We start from the raw sequence: 17,199 nt of genomic DNA on the forward strand, positions 1-17,199 counted from the left end.
TAACATCGGACTTGTTGCAAAACTTAAATCCAAGGTCAAAATGTTCTGCAGGGATGCAGAGCTTAAATCCATTCACTGTGTTATTCACCAGGAATTGTTTTGTACTAAGAAGTTAAAACTAGAACATGTCATGGATGTAGTGATTAACACAGTGAACTGGATACGCTTCCGGGGCTCCAACCACAGACAGTTCAGTGCCTTGCTTGAGGAATTGGATGCACAATACGGTAACCTCCTTTACTATACGAAGGTAAGGTGGCTTAGTCGTGGCATGGTACTGAAGAGATTTTTTGAATTGAGAAAAGAGATAGATATGTTCATGTCATCCAAGGGCAAATCCCTTCCCCAGCTCACCAGTGAAGATTGGATCAGAGACCTGGCCTTTTTGGTTGACATTACAAATCATCTAAACTCTTTGAATATTTCTCTGCAAACACGTTCACAGGTAGTTACACAAATGTATGATTCCGTTTGCTCTTTCCTAGCAAAATTGAGTCTTTGGGAAACTCATTTGGCAGTAAATAACCTGGCTCACTTTCCTACACTGAAATCAGTTTCCAGAAATGAAAGTGATGGCTTAATCTACATCCCCAGAATTGTAGAGTTGAAGATTGAATTCCAAAAAAGGTTCTCTGATTTCAAACATTATGAAAATGAACTGGCATTGTTTAGCTCACCTTTCTCGGTTAACATTGATAGTGTTAATGAGGAATTACAAATGGAAGTTATTGAGCTGCAGTGTAATACGGTACTGAAAACTAAATACGATGACATTGGAATACCAGAATTCTATAAATACCTCAGCAAGAGCTACCCTAGGTATAGAAACCATTGTGCAAAGATTCTGTCCATGTTTGGAAGCACCTATGTCTGTGAGCAGTTGTTTTCTGTTATGAAATTGAGTAAAACTAACTTTCGTTCCCAGTTAAAGGATACAGGATTGAATTCAATTCTACACATTGCAACTCGAAATATGAGACCAGACATTGACATCTTGGTGCAGAAAAGGTGTCAGGTTTCTGGTTCTAAGTCAAAGGAGTAAGAGATTATGAAAGAAGATTTTAATAATTAAAGATTTCTATTTTTCAATGTATATTTTTAAATTTTATCTTTGAAATATCCAGTATTATAAATTTTGTATGTTTTTTGTTTGCACTGTGGTTCAATAAAAACATTAAGTTTAGATGGTTTTTCCTTGGCATTTGAGTGTTTCGTACACTTGGCCTATTGTCCGTGTCTGTAACCTACTTGGCTACCCACCTAGTTTGCGACTGCTGCCTAATGGACTTAGTTACTATAACTAGTTTTTATGTTTTTCTACTGGTCTCAAGCCAGGGAAAAACTATCACTTACTGCCCTGAGCTGTAGAATGTCTGTGGATGTTTGAGCCAGGTTGTATCATTTATCAATTTCTTGCCTCTCAGCTCCATATTCACCCTTTAATGTCTGCTTTCCAATAATGGATCGGGGCCCTGTAAATATTTTTCCTTTGGCAGCAAGTATGGTATTAGGCTTTGTCAGTAGAGGGCGCTAGAGACATTGCAAAAGAATGGTGTTTTCATTTCTGGCTTGCTCCCTTGGCAGTCTCCTGCAGTGCGGGTGGCTTCTTCAGCAACAGGCTCCTACAGTGCAGAGCAGTCAGCAGTACCAGAACCAGCCACTTCCCCTGCTTCCCCTCTCAGGCAGTAATGTAATGCAGTCCTGCTCAAACATTTCCCCATGAGCAGCCTCCCTCATACCCTAGAGGACAGATTTCCAGCAAATTCTGACAGTGTGCCATTGCAGCAATGTCCCTGCTATTCCTTAGGAGTGGACTGTGCCCTGTCCAACAAGGTCAGGATTTTAGCCCTGCTGTGAGGAGCCTCTTCCTTTGAGCACCTATTTTAGCCCTCGGGGTAGTAGCTGTTCCTTATATCTGCTATTTCTTTAGAATTCTCCTTACTCTTGTTGTAGTTAACAATTCTTTATTTTATTTTTTTAAATATATTTTTAAACTTATTTCAAAGAGAGGGGGAGAGAGAGAGAAACATCAATGATGAGAGTCACTGATCGGCTGCCTTCTACACACCCCCACCAGTGATCAAACCTGCAACCCAGGCATGTGCCCCGACCCAGAATCGAACTGTGACCTCCTGGTTCATGGGTCAACGCTCAACCGCTGAGCCACTCCAGATGGGCAACAATTCTTTATTTTAAATCTTCCCTGTTCAAATTATTGTATGGTTCCTCTCCCCTGATTGGACCTTGACTGATGCAGGCCTTATTTCTTATCTGTCTTTGGGTTCTGGGCAACAAAGAAGACAGATGTCCACATAAACAGGCATCAAAAGGAGACTGTTGGCCAAGATCAATTGACATATAATAAATCTGAAAAGTCATGGGTCCATTTTGAACTACAAAAAGAGAAAACATTAACATAATGTATCCTGAAAGAGGAGATTGAAATGGAATGTATTCTTCTTGAATCTTACCATTAAATCATTAAGTATTATTGATTCATTTATTGTATGGAACTGTAGATGAAATAAATGTAAAATACATTAAATTTCCACTTCCAGCAAAGATGGGGCAACAGGGACAGGATTTACCATGCCACCTCAAACAAATAGAAAACCAGACAAAATATAAGAAACAGCAGTTTTTAAGGTGTTGATCATCAGGCACTGAAGGACTGAACTGTGAGAAGCAGGAAAAAAAAGAAGGTGAGCCCTAGAATTCTCCAAACTTGCTGGAGAAAATTTTCAAGGCACAGGGTACAGTAAGGGGGAACCCAGGCAGAGGGAGCTGGGAGACCAAAGTGGCAAAAGCTCACAGGGCAGAGAACCAGAAAGGAACTTCAAAGATCTACAGAGGGTCTCCCTTGGGTCTTCAGGTGACTCCTGATCAATGCACGAATGTATGAAAACTATCTGAAGCCAGGAAAAAAGCCACCAAAGGGATAAGAAGGAAAAATTCTCAGATCACATAGGACTGGGATCCCACTAGTGAGAGTGGAAAAGCAGCCAAAGAAAAGAGACGTTACATAAAAAGGGTTAAAGATAAGGGCGACAGCAGTGCAAGACAGAGACTGCTTCCGGGATGCAGTTTTGTAGTTTGGAAACAGTTTGTTCCTTTTGGATCTTGCTTTTCAGCTTTCTTTGGCAAGACCAGGGAAGATTTTAATCTAGAGCTAATGCTAATTTTGCCTGCTACCTGGGCAAAACCCTTCTGAGTATTTTACCTGATCCCCTGTGATTCTTAATAGTACTGGTAGAAAGAAAAAAACCTGTCAACCTACTGTTCTGTGTACAGCAAAAATATATTTCAAAAACAAAGGCAAAATACTTTTTCATACATACAAATGCTAAAGAATGTATCTCCAGCAGACCCACACTACAATAATATTAAAGGAAGTCCTTCAGATAGACGGGAAATGACATAAATTGGAAATGAGGATAGACAAACAGGAATAAAGAATACCAGAAATGACAGCTATATGGATAAGTGTAAAAGGCTTTAGAAGATAATTGACTATTTAAGGCAAAACAATGTACAGCAGGTCCTCAAATGACATCATCTTTTTTTTTTTTTAATATATCTTTATTGATTTCAGAGAGAGGAAGGGGGAGGGAGAGAGAGGGATAGAAACATCAATGATGAGAGAGTCATGGATCGGCTGCCTCCTGCACGCCCCCAACCAGGGTTCGAGCCCGTAACCCGGGCATGTGCCCTGACTGGGAATCAAACCGCCATCGCCTGGATCTTAGGTTGATGCTCAACAGCTGAGCCACGCCTGGCTGGATGACATCATCTTGTTATAATGTTAATGAGGGAAAAAAATTGATTCCTGGCCAAGGCCACTGCCCTCCTGTGACCAGGAAGCAGACCCAGTGGAGGAGTCCATGCTCCAGGACCCCACAGGAGGCCATAAAATTACATATGTAGAGTCTCTAATTGAAAACAGCCAACTCCCGGTCACTCCTGGCCATAGGTGACTTTGTCTCCCAATAACATATGGGGCTGGAAGGATCCAGGGACCTGGAAGAGCTCAGCAGAGCTCAGCGGGAAAATGGAAGAGCACTAGAACCAGAGACACCATGCAAACATGAGGCACAGGAGCCAGAGCAAGCTGCAGAAAGAAGGCCTCTGTCAGCCACACACTAGGTCCATGTACTGAGCATGGGAGCCCCCTGTTACTGAGCATGGGAAACGAGTCAGGGTCATACTGTTCTCATCTTTGAGTTGGGGCTAAGTTTGGCCTTCCCTCCTGCTTCAGCCCGTTTCCTGAACTCTCACTAAACTTCAACACCCAGACTCCTGGGGCCTGTCTCTTTCCTTGTCCTCTCTGATCCCTTGACTGTCACATCCCCTTTGCATTTCTTCTGGCCTGGTCTGTTTTGCTTTGACCTTCTTGACACAGGCCTTTCCCTTCCAGTTTCGTGGTGATCTGATGAGCCTAATATTTGGATAACTCTGAAATACCTCCCAGGAACCTCTTGTGAAACCCTGTGGTCCCTCATGGTTGTAGCATTCCACAGCATGAGAAAATCACAGTAAGCTGTCCATTTTTTAATACTTGTTAAACCAGTTTAACATGCATTTCCTATTTATTATGTACACTACAAACCAGTTCATCCAAGGCCTGAGAAGGCAGCCAGAGGGTAGCAGAGCCTCGAGGTGGAGAGTTGTGGCTTACAAGGGGCCACCTTGGCCAGAGGCCTAGACCACCTCTGTGTTTTAACTTACATGATACAATAAACACCTCCTTTTTGGGAAGAGTGGGAGTTTCAGGTGAAATAGGAGGAGGTCTGGTAGACCTAGGCCTTGACCTTGCATGCCATGCTGCCATGTCTGAGCAGGGGACTCTGACAAGTAATGATGGGATTTAGGCCTGTCTCTTGAGGGTAAAAATAAAAAACAAACATAGACCTAACCTGACTCTGCAGAGCAGCAAAACTGAAATCTAGACGGGCTATTTTCACTTCCTCACAGGGGTACCCTGAGCCAGGCCTGGCCCTCTCTGTGCCTCTGTTTCCCAGGGCTATGGAGAGGCTGGGGGGGGGGGGTGAAGGCTTTGCTTCCCTCTGGGGATCAGGTGTTCCCCTGCCCACACTGCCAGGCTGTACCACAGGCACGCGCTCCTTAGGGGGCAGTTTGCTCCTCAGAGAAACTCCCTGGGTGGAAACAAGATCTTGTGACTCAAAGCACATTCATCTGCAGCCCTCAGAGCCCTGAGCTCCACCTCTGGGCAATGCCTGGCCCTGCCTGGGTGGTGGCAGGCATACTTCCCATTCCTGCACCAAGCATGTTCCCAGCTTCTTCGACGTTCTGGAAAGACCCTTTAGGGGTACAGACCTCCTTTTTGCAGTGAAGAGGAGCTCCTTCATGGCCCCCACTCTGAGCAGTGCAGGAGCTTCACAGCCTGGACCCTTCCTGTCTCTTGGGACTGGAACTTGAGCCACTGGTTCGGCTCTCCGTAAGGCTGGAGCCAGGACACTGCTGTGGGGCCTCTGCCTGGCTCAGCCCACGCCTCTCTCTGGGCGCCTCAGTCTCACCCTTGTTAGGAATCTGCTGCGTAAAAATTATCATCCCACCTCCAGACGAAGGCCCCTTCCTGGAATGTCCTGCCAACTTATCCACCAACTCATCCTTCCGGCCTAACTGAAGCCCCACCCGCTCACGGAAGCCTCCCCGTGCTCATGACTGTCTCCCTGACGCAGGTTCCCAGTGCCCGGTGCCTCAGCAACAGCATTTCGCTCAGCCCGAGCTGCGTCACAGCTATTTATCTATTTATAGATGTGTTCAAGTTCCTGACTCACCCCCCAAAAGCCAGTTCCAGAAATATACTTAGAAAGGTAGAGAAGAAGCCTGGGAAAACAGTGTTCTTGCTTTAGTGTATGTGTTTACTTTTTTCTTTGTACATTTCACTGTTGTTTATAAAACATATCAATGTTACAGGTTTAAATATCACAACATTTTGTTTGTAACATTTGTTATAAAATACCAAAATCTTTCATAACTTTATACATAGAGCCTTACACATTTCTTAAATTTATCCCTATGTATTTTATAGTTTGTTAGGTCTCATGTACCAAACTAGATCTCCAATCCTTTTTTTTTTTTTAATTTTTATTATTGATTTAAAAAATATATATATCTTTATTGATTTCAGAGAAAGGAAGGGAGAAGGAGAGAGACATAGAAACATCAATGAGGAGAGTCATTGATGGGCTGCCTCCCGCACACCCTGTGCTGGGGGTCGAGCCTGCAACTCCGGCATGTTTCCTGACCAGGAATTGAACCTCTATCTCCTGGATCATAGGTCGATGCTCAACCACTGAGCTACGCCAGCCGGACTTATTATTGATTTTTATAGAGGGGAAGGGAGAGGGGGAGATAGAAACATCGATCTATTCATTGCCAAGTTGGGACTGGCAATCATCCTTCTGCCTTGTTTTCAAATTGTGAATGATTTTTTCCTAACAAGAGTGTTACGTAACCCCTTCTCTGAATCTCTGCTGATATTGCGCTTCCCAGAGTTACTGGTCTTAGCTGGGCGAGAGTGGACTGACAACACTTGGTGGCAGCACTCTGAGACCTGAGTAGACACTAGGGGCCTGGTGTCACTGGTGCCCTTGTCTTGAGGCCTGAGCTGGGCCCCAGGGACAGGAATGGGTCAGCTGTCTCCCTAAGGTTAGGCAGCCCTGCGACAGAATCTTTACACTCACGTATTCAAGGAGGCTGCAGGGCTGAGGTGATCTCAGGACTGTTGACGCAAGAAACATCCAAACTGTAGAGAATTTTTGTAAGAGAAGAGTTTACTTGAACCAAACTGACACTATAGGCCAGGGAGCAAGGTCTCCAATGCTCTGGAGATGAACAGTTCTGCAGCTTCTTTTATAAATTTGAAATTTATAAAAGGGAGCTTAGGAAGATTAGAGGGAGGTGGGAGAAAGCCAGGCAGGGGCTGGGTTACAGGACAGTTAACAGGAGTGCGTGCTGGTCTCTTGAGGTTAGTTAGGCTTAGTTCAAAGGTGCGTTAACCTAGATGCACAGAAGCAGGGACGGGGCCTGCTTAAGGCAAAGAAATCTTTTACTGAAAAGTTATTTGCCTGGGGCATGACTACCCACCACGACCTTCCCAGTTAGGAATTTATAATCAGATCACTCTGTGAGGTTACTTTCCATAGAACCCCTTTTTTGTCCCCAGGACAAAGGAGTTCACCAGGATTGAGAGAAAGGGGGTGAATGAGGTGAGCCAGAAGTGCCAGGAGGAGCTGGAACAGGGGAGGGGCAGCTGAGTCCTGAAGGGCCTGATGTAGCCATAGAAGCCTAGGTTTATTCACTAAGGCCATGGATGGGACAGGACCAAAGAATGGTTTATTGAAAGCTTCCTGAAGGGAGAAGATGTGGGACTCAGGGGAAGAGGTAGGGGGGACAGGGGAGAGTAAATATGGAGAGGTCTGGGGGAAGGGGGCAGTGCAGGAAGGGGGACGTGGAGAAGGCAGAATTGGCAGAAGTTGGCCAGGTAGCTCGATGAGAGCATCGTCCTGATACCCCAAAGTTTTGAGTTCCATCCCGTCAGGGTACATACAAGAATCAACCAATGAGTGCATAAATAATGGAAGGACAAAGTAATGGAACAACAGCAGCGAATCGATATGCTCTCTCATTGATGTTTCTCTCTCCCCCTTCCTCTCTGAAATAAAAAAAAAGTGAGGATACTGGCCCCACTTGACTCACCCCCTCCATCCCTGGGACCTTCCTGGACCCCCTGAACCAGCTATAGGGCCCTTCCCACCACCCTTGCTGCTCTGCACCTCTGCCCAGATTTCCTTTCCTAGCCTTTGGATCAGGGACCACAATACACACCCCAGCACTATTAAAGAACCAAGATAGGCCAAGTCCGCAGGAAAAAACAGTTCTCAAAAGCGGAGGCCCACAGAGACCCTGGAGTTCCCTCCCACGAGGCTCCTCCTTCCCACCTGGCCTCCTGGAACAGACCGGGGAACCGCCCAAGGCGGGGAGACTTGCGGATGAGAGGCAGCCTGCCCCGCCCCCAGCCCTTTCCGGACTCTGCCCAAGGGGAGAGCAGGCAGGGTTTTCCCCAGGTCCAGGGTCCCAGATACCCAGGCAGGGATGTTTACTAGGACAGTCAGGTGAGGCGCCACCGGCCTGAGTCTCCCTGGATCTGGCAGGGCTTTGGGGTCTGGCGGCCAATCTTCAGACCTTGGCCCCATAGCTCCAAATCGGGGTGGGGTGGAGCGGCACCCATGGTCTCTGCCCTGGCTTTACGGTTGGGAAAACCCAAGGAGTTCCAGGCTGGGGAGGGGAGTCTAGAGGCGGGAAAGGGCTCCAGAAGGAGCAACCCTGGGATCATCAGACCATGCCCCTCATAACTGGGGTATAAGACAGATGCGGGGGTGGAGGGGTGGGGGTGTCAGGACTGACTGGAGGGAGAAGAGTGCCCCAGGGTTGGAGAAAGGATGGAGGGAACATCTTGGGAGGAGCAGGGCGGAGGGGAGGGGACTAGGACCCAGGATCCTGTGCGTGAGAGGTGGAGCAGCAGGACTGCGGTCTTCAGGAAGGTTATCTATAAAGTATCTGTCCCACCCGCTCCAAAACGGCTTTCAAGCCTTTGCTGCGCCTCAGCTGGGGCTGGCATCTCGGGCCTCAGCCTCTGGCTCTCGTGCGTGGCCCGTCTCCCCTCTGGCCCTGCAGTTACAGGGCCAGCGGCCTTCCCTGGCACCCAGCTCCACCGGCCGCCTGGCATCAGGCCCTTCACATCCCAGCCCGTGCCCTCTGAGTGCCCTTCCTTCGCGTCCGCTCTGCGCACGTCCCCCGCCTGTTCCGACAGGGGGCGCGCGTACACACTTCTGTGCTTCTGCGCGCGCCGTCCCCCGCCCCCGCTGCCCGGTTCCCAGCCCCCGCTGCCCTGTTCCCCGCGCCCCCTTCTGTCCCCGGGAACTCCAGCGCCCCTGTAGCCAGCCCCAGAGCAGTCCCTTCTGGAATGTCTTCTCTGGGCGCGTCCACCAGCTCCACTCTCGGCCCCACTTCTTTTCCTGCCTCCCCAAACCAGGAACCAACGCGTGTGTCAGCTCCCCTGGAACAGGGCCTGGCACTTTCCGTGAAAGGGCTTTGAGTCTGGGGAACCGCCCAGGGCTGGGAGCTTAGTGGACAGGTCACTTGTCCTCCAAGGGAATCGGTGTCGGGACGCTGGGCAGGGTGGCAGGGGGAACAATGTCGGAAAGGAGGGGCACCGCGCCCCAGAACTTCTCTCTGTCCCAGCTTGGGGCTGGAGTGGGGTCGGGAAGTGCGACCCAGGCCCACGCCCCTTCTCCCTTTGCCGCGGGGCCGGGCAGCTGCGTCAGCCTGGGCCCCGCTCCACTCCGCACTCCAGCAGCCCGAGCTGCAGGACGGGGCGGCGCAGGCCGGCGGGCCTTCGGGTTCAGCGTTCCTTGGGGGCGGAGTCGCTATCGGCAGCCTCCAGTGCCGGAGGGCGTGGACTAGGCCGGGGCTGGGAGGTGCGGAGGGGTCGGGATCAAAGAGGTTAAACCCGCAGTCTGCGTGTACCTGGATTGGCATCTTTGGGCCCCTCGCGGGCCTCAGGTTATTCTCATTAACCTCACACTGCCTGGGGATGGAAGGCTCTGGCGGACAAGTGGCCATTCAGCTGCTCCTTGGTTTCTCCCACTGATAGGGAGCTCACTACTTACCACTAAATCAACATTCCTTTAGGCCTGGCTTGTTTTATCATTCAACAGATGTTTACTTAGCACCTACTATGTGGCAGAGACTGGTCACTGGTTTAGATAATGAGGATTTTACAGGAACAAAACCAAGTCCCAAGCCTCTTGTTTCATGTTTTAGTATTCTTCTGAGCTTGTGGATCACTTGCCCTGGAAGCCCTCCTAGCTCTGCCCTCTGGGTTAAAGCCCTCTGGGTTAAAGCCCTCTTCTGTGCTCTAACAGTTCCCATGCTTCCTCCACATCAGCCCCCACCACACCTTCACTTCTATAACCTGGAGAAGGAGCCCCTTCTGGTCTAGGCTTGAGCAAGGTGTTTGGTGATGACTGACGCACCAACACCAGTGAAAACAATCCTGAGCGTGAACCCCCCCACCCCCAACATCCACCTCTGCTCTCTGGAGATAGCCGGGATGGGGGGAGTGGCTCCTCTGGGGCTGTGCTTGTCCAGGTAAAACCCAGCTCCTGCCCTGTGGTACAGCCCCTAGAGCAGGAGAACCAAGGACACATGGTGCAGGAAGCCAGGATACCAGTAGCTGCCTGTCTGAGGTTAAGCCCAAGAGTCAGAAGGCTCAGGGCCCCCACGGACAGAGAAGGTTGTAGGCATGTATTTCAACACAGGTATCTGGGGGCAGTAACAACAGCTGCATATTGCACACTCATATGCCAAGGACAGATGGCCTGTTACTAGGAGACTTCTTGCATGAGGTGAGGGGAAGGAACCTCCCTCTCGCCTTGGGGAGCAGCCCTTCCCCGAGACAGATTTCTTTGTGACCCTGACCTCATCTGTCCACCCTGTTTTTCCTTCCATCCAGATTCCCCCATCTCTTCTCAAAGCTGGTTCATGCTCATCCTTCAACTCTGCTCAAATGTCACTGTCCTTGTCCACCCTATCTAAAATTGGCCTCCTCCTCTGGTTCTCTATATCCCACGGCCGAACTGTCTTAAGAACACTTACATGGCTGCTAGTCACTGGAATTGTTTCCTGACTCCTCCACTAGAATGTATGCTCCAGGAAGGCAAAAACCTTATTTTCACTAGCTTTGCCGTGCACGGACGGTGTTTGCTGAATGAATGCAGTTCTGTTCCATGATCATATAAAGACTTGAAGCTAGAAGCCAGGAAGACCAGCCCCTGCTCTGCTACTAATTTTTTAATTTATCTCTTTATATGCACCTTTTACACAAAGGATTGGAGGCAGCTTTTAAACATACAGTGAGTCCTAGCTGGTTTGGCTCAGTGATTAAAGCGTCAGCCAGCAGACCAAAGGGTCCCAGGTTCGATTCTCGCCAAGGGCACGTACCTCTGTTGCAGCCTCAATCCCCAGCCCTGGTCAGTGCAAGAGCAGGAGGCAACCAATCGATGCGCCTCTCTCACATCGATGTTTCTCTCTCTCCCCCCACCCTTCCACTCTCTGAAAAGCAATGGAAAAAATATCCTCCGGTGAGGATAAAAAAAGAATTTTAAACAATTAAAAAACGAACATACAGTGAGCCCAGCTGGAGTGGCTCAGTGGGTTGAGCATCATCCCATGCGCCGAAGGGCTGCCGCCGAAGGGTTGCCGGTTCAGTTCCTGGTCAGGGCACATACCCAGGTTGCAGGTTTGATCACCGGTCGGGGCACATAAAGGAGGCAACCTTTCTCTCTAGAATCAATGAAAAAAACATATCCTTCAGTGAGGATTAAAAAAAATAATAAGGTCAAGGGAAAAGGCCATAGAATTAAAAAAAAGTCATAAAATCCTGTATCACCGCCAAAGTTGTGCCTCATATGGCTTTGAGCTTCCTGGGAACCAAAGAAAAAGGGGACAGAATTTGTTACATGCTTTATCTTGTCCATAAGGAAAAGCATCCCAATTTCTCAGGGAAAGCAAACATTTGGTGGCAGTTTGTAAGAAATTTCTTCACATAGGTCTTCACATAGGGATGTGGCGGCTGTCGACAGCAGCTTTCCTAACTAAAGGCCTTATTCACGGAGCATTGCGACATCTGCAGTGAGTAGGATGCCAGGAACAGCTCAGCAAGTGCAGCTCTGCACGGTTCTGGGGCTCTGGCTAGACCCAAGCATGAGGCCTAGAACCAAATAATTCCTGGTAGAGCAGTATGACTCCCAGCTTTTTGGATTACATGGCTAATAATTTTATTTTTAAACTGGATGTTTTCAACACTATCCAGAAAACATTCTTGTAAAAAAAAGGAACCCAAGTTGGATCAAGCTTCTAGATCTAATCACCTGTTCACAAGAAATGCAGAGGAGCCAGAAGAATTTGTTACATCACACCACAGGGATCTGATTAGCAAAATCCACGTGTTCAAAATTCCAAGGGCAAACAACCCAGAGTCTTCAGCAAATAAATTACAGGGGAAAGAAAGGTGGGGAGAGGAAAACTATAGAACATAATAGAGCTTTAAGAGACATAGGAAAGGAAATGTGTGCACTCTGTTTAGATCCTGACCGCTGAGCCACTCCCGGCTGGGCTCTCTCAAAGACTGTTTAACCAGAAAGGCCCTCAGAGGTCTGGCATAACCTCTTATTTTTACAGATGGAAAAACTGAGGCCAAGAGAGGAAGTTACTTGCTGGAGGTGACAGTGTGACTCAACAGCAGGACCTAGAGTAGAACCTAGGGCTTCTCATTGCTATTCCAGGGTTTGCTGCGCCCGATGTTTTATCTCCTCTGAATCAATGCATATTATTTGTTTTCATTTCAGCTGGTACCTGGAAAGATAGCTGTGTAGACTTGCTGCCAGACCACCAGGCTTCAAATCTTGACCTTGCTAATCCCAGGCCTCAGTTTCCTCATCTGTAAAATGGGTATGTGCTGGAATGATGGTACTCTCCTTCTAAGGTTGCTATGAAGATTGAGCTAATGCGTGTGCAGTGCCTGCTGCATAGAAAGTGCTCAGGTAGGGCAGTTGCCAGTAACTTTACCTCCTGTGGGCATGAGGAGCTCCACAGGTTTATTGTGGAACGGCCTCCTGAGATCTACAGAAATCCTTTTATAGAAAATGTGTTCCTCAGGGCTATGTGAACTGCTGATGGCTCCAGACAGCAGTTGGTGGCAGAAGAGGAAGCAAACTCCAAAGCCCCCCCCTACTGTCCTGGGGGCTCTGGGTTCTGCTCTGGGGGGCCCGGGAGTGGGGGGGTCAACACCACCTCATAGGGTCTTTTTGCCCTAAGCTAATGCCAATGCCAATCAAATAAAGACACATGGTGAGTGCACAGAGCTTTACAGTTTACAATGATCATTTGCAAACTTGGCCTAGTGGGAGCCTTACTCCAGCTTTAGAAGGTAGTGAGTCCTGGAATGAATACATATATCATTTCACAGAAGGAAACCAAGCCCGGGGTGGACTGGCATCCACTGCTGTAAGTGGAGGCTCTGAAATTCCTGGACTACCCTGGTAGGAGGTCAGGTTAGTGTAAAATGGCTGACACCCTCTCTGCCTTTGGAAAAGTCCTTCAACTGCAAAGAAGTTAACTATTAACTCCAAGTAGGGCAGAAAGGAAGGCAGTTGCTATGGCAACATCTTTGGCAGCCTACCAGTCTTCCTCAGTCTCAAAACAAGGGCTTCCAGCAGGTTCCCCGTGGGGGTGGTGAAGGTCTAACTCAGCCCAGCAACTGCGATTGACCAATCTCCTGCTGGATTTCAGTGGCAAGAGGGCGGCGACAGCCAATGAAGAGGCCTGGAGCTTGAGTCATCGGCCTCAAGCCAGGTGGGAATAACCAGGAGGCAGGCACACGTGACCGTTTCCATGGTGACCTCCCTTAGCAACTCAGACTGGTCCTGTTTTATGGGCTCTGGAAAATTCCACCCAGCCGTCTGCCTGATTCCATTACCTTCTCTGCCTCCATCCCGCCTGGGGGTGGGGGATGAAGTCCCTGCCAGTGTTTAACCCCTTCCCTGGATGTGTGCGCCGCCTGGCTCTAGTCAGATCCGCGGGTCTGGGAGAGGGGAGCGTGGCCGTCACTGTGCCTGGTACTGCAGGGGCGAGGAAAGTAGCCCAAGTCGGTAGTGACAGCCACCGACTGTCAAATGCACATCCTTTCAGCCAGGCCCTGTACCAAGCTCCTGATGGCCTCAGACCCCTGAGAAGAGGGTATGACACAGATCGTTTCTATGTCACTAAGGAACAGACTCGATTCAGAGAGGTTATGGAACTTGCCCACGTCGCAGAGTACAGCCAGCAAGTTGAGAACCCAGGCTCGGAGCCTGTGACACTTTCGGGGCTATTCTTTCCATGCAGACTTTCTAATGTTTGCAGTATTATAGGACCAGATTGGGGGGGGGGGGCTGCAGAGGAGGGGCAGCCATGGTTTTCAGGGGAGCTGAAGGAAGGCTTCACCAACCAAGGAGCATGACTTTTAGGCTGAAGGGAAAAATAGGGAGGAAACGCCTGCTGGCTGTGGAGCTGAGGGCTGGGTAAGACCAGACGGGCCCAGGGCAGGCTGAGGCCAGGGCCCAAGCCTAGTCCTTACCTTTCAGCCTGTAGAACTGGCGGTGCTGGAATCCTGGCTGGGGGCAGGGAGAGACAGTCCTGCTGAACTCCTACTGGGAAGTGCTGGCTTGGGCTGCTGGCAGAGCCAAGAACCAGCAGCTGGGGCCTGGGGTGTGGAGAGCCTCCCCGAGTCCCCAGTACAAGCCCAAGGCCACACAGGATCAACATAAGCAGTGCACAGAGCTACTCTGAGCTGAGGCAGGGCTGTAGGAATGTTCTGGCCACCATGGCCAGAAGAATATACCTAAGGAACTAACAGTAAAGGTAGAACAAGATCCCTATTGTACAGGACAAGGCCCAACAAGCTGGCCCAATAATTACCGCCCCCCCACCCCGGGTTCCTATAGAAAAAACAAACCAGTCACGCTCCAGCCAAGCATAACCCCATTACTCATTGTAAAACATTGTGTTTAAATCGTCCATTTTGTGTTACTAAAGGTCCCCCCTTGTTTCCTGTACCAAAAGCTGACAACCTAACAAATTCTTGGAGACCCCTTTACCGCAGTGCCTTTGTGGTTACTGAGTATAAAATGAGGGAAGAACTGAGGGTCAGGGCTGCAGTTGGGCTCTTACATGGGTGAGACGCTGCAATTGTAGCCACCGGCCAGCTAATAAAGGCTCCAAAATTCAAACACAAACTCTGGTGGTCGTCTGTCGTGGGTCACACCAGAACAGGAAGACCCAACTCTGTGTTCAAGGATGTTAAGTGACAAAGATAAATAACAGAAGTCATATGCCATAGCTTAGGATCACAACAGATGAGTCATGAGTGAAGGGTGTGATCACAGGGGTGCTGTTGAGGTCACTGAACCACAAAGGCCACAGGAGTCTGCAGGGAGGACTGACCATTCAGCAGCCTCCTGCAGGAGGGAAGGGCTCTGCCCTGGCTCCTGACGGGTGAGGCTCCCACCTCAGGAAAAACGGGCATGTCCTATGAACTAGGGATCCAAGAGCAAGCAGGGCTAGAGAGAAGGGAAACAAACAACTGGTTGACCTTTATGGCCCTGGTTCAGGGTGGGACAGTAAGTGATAAGGATCTGTGACGGTGAGGAAGGGTGACACTGTGACTTTGATGGTCTCTAGCCCACTGGTGTCTGTCTAGAGCAAAAGCCTCAGCTGAAGTCTTTGCCAAAGCAGAATGGCCATGGAAATTTCCACAAGTTATTTTCCCAGTGCTGTTCTCAGCTCTACTTTCCTCCAGGTCCTGCTGAGTCCAAAGTTCTTTTGCTTGAGTGGCCTGCAGGCTGAGGAGGCCAGGACTGGCCCCAGAGACTCCATGACAGCCACAGAGGCCTGCCTGGTGTGGACCTGTCAGAGCTTTAGGCACACAGGGAACTGTGCCCCCATGGAAACTGGAGCTGCCACCCCGACTGACAGGTCCCAGAGGCCCCAGGACTCCTGCTCCTGGGAAGACAAAGGGAAGGAACAGCAGTTCCCACCACCTGGGAGCCAGGCCAGCTCCCCAGAGCACAGAGGAGCAGGCCTGGAACAAGCCCAGGGCCACCTAAACAGTGGGTGTGCACCACTTCTGCTCTGTTTTCTTGGGGGGAGTATTTTGTATATTTATTTCTAACAGCTCCCAAGTGGAAGACACCAGAGGCTCTCTCCCCACCCCGCCCCTCCTTACCCTGGACTCCCAGCTCTGCCTCATCTCTAGTCAGTCTCTCCCAAAGCAGCAACACTGGGATGAAGGGCAGACGGAGCTCTGGCCTTAGGGCAATAAAGTGGAGTTACCTAACAGAATGAAATGATGTCTCTTTGCTGTCTGCATCCTTTGTCCACAGCTGGGAGGGGACTCTCCCTCAGAGAGGTTGACACAGGCCTGTTTCTCCCACGTCTGGGCATGAGTGAGCCTGACGCTTTTCTCTGTCCCCACTTTCAGGCTCCAGCAGTGGCACCCCACCTCCCACCAACCAGCCTGCAAAACCTGCATTTCCACTGATTTTCAGAGGAGCAGGGGACACGTCAGCACACACGGCAGCATCCAGGAAAATACAGGCTGTGCTGAGACAGCGGGGAAGATAACTTGGGTGGTGATACCAGAGGACTGGATATGCTGTTCAAAAGGGCCCTTATAGAAGAGTGAGTCTCACCTGAAGAGTTGGGGTGTATATGCGAAGCAGGTGTGTTTTCCAGAGTAAAGAACGTGAATCTGGAAAGGGCCAGGGGTGCTGCAGAGACGGACGGGGGAGACCAGTATGGGACGCCCAAAGCGCCTCAGGCAGATTTGCTATACCTGTTCTCTTCCTCTTGTCCCGTGGCCACCACCCACCCCAGTCCAGGCCTCCATGACCTCTGGCCTGGGCTGCAAGAATGGGTTTCAGTGCCCTCCCCTCTGCTACCTCTCCCAGCTCAGCCATCTTGCCAAGAGCAGCCACACAATATTTCCCAAGGCCGGGGCCTCTCCCAGCTCAGGAGCCATCCTTTTGCCCCAAAGCAGAATTCAAACTCCCTCTCCAGGTAATTCAAGCCCTCTCAGGCCTCACTCTAGTCTTCTCTTCCTGCTTCCCCTACTTTCTAGTGGGTTCCCATCACTTACTGAGCTTTAAGGTCCACTCTACCTCAATGACTGGATGACTCTACTATGACCTTAGCCCCAGGAAGGATCCATAATGCTCTGGGCTTCTGTTTTTACCTGGCATGTGTTGAGAAATTCACCACTAGCAAAGTTCCTGGAACTGATGACCTCTGTCCCTTGCCCTATAAGACTTGTTTCTGCGGGATGTGGGCCACAGTTGTACTGAGGAAGGATGAACGAGTGCTGGGAGGTGTGAAGTGTTTAATGAGCTTCATGCTGCGTACACAATGCCTGCGTGATGCTAACACAAACATCAGCTGCCTGGGATCTCAAAGTGAGCGAACATCACAGGTGGGGACACCAGAATGTAAATATGACTCACTGGGAAGCCTCCCGTTCCTTTGGCTATTATGAAGGAAGGTCCACTCAGCAGGCCCGAGGGTGAGTGAGGATAGGCC

This window comes from Miniopterus natalensis, chromosome 11, assembly GCF_054644295.1.
Source record: "Miniopterus natalensis isolate mMinNat1 chromosome 11, mMinNat1.hap1, whole genome shotgun sequence".
Lineage (NCBI taxonomy): Eukaryota > Metazoa > Chordata > Mammalia > Chiroptera > Miniopteridae > Miniopterus > Miniopterus natalensis.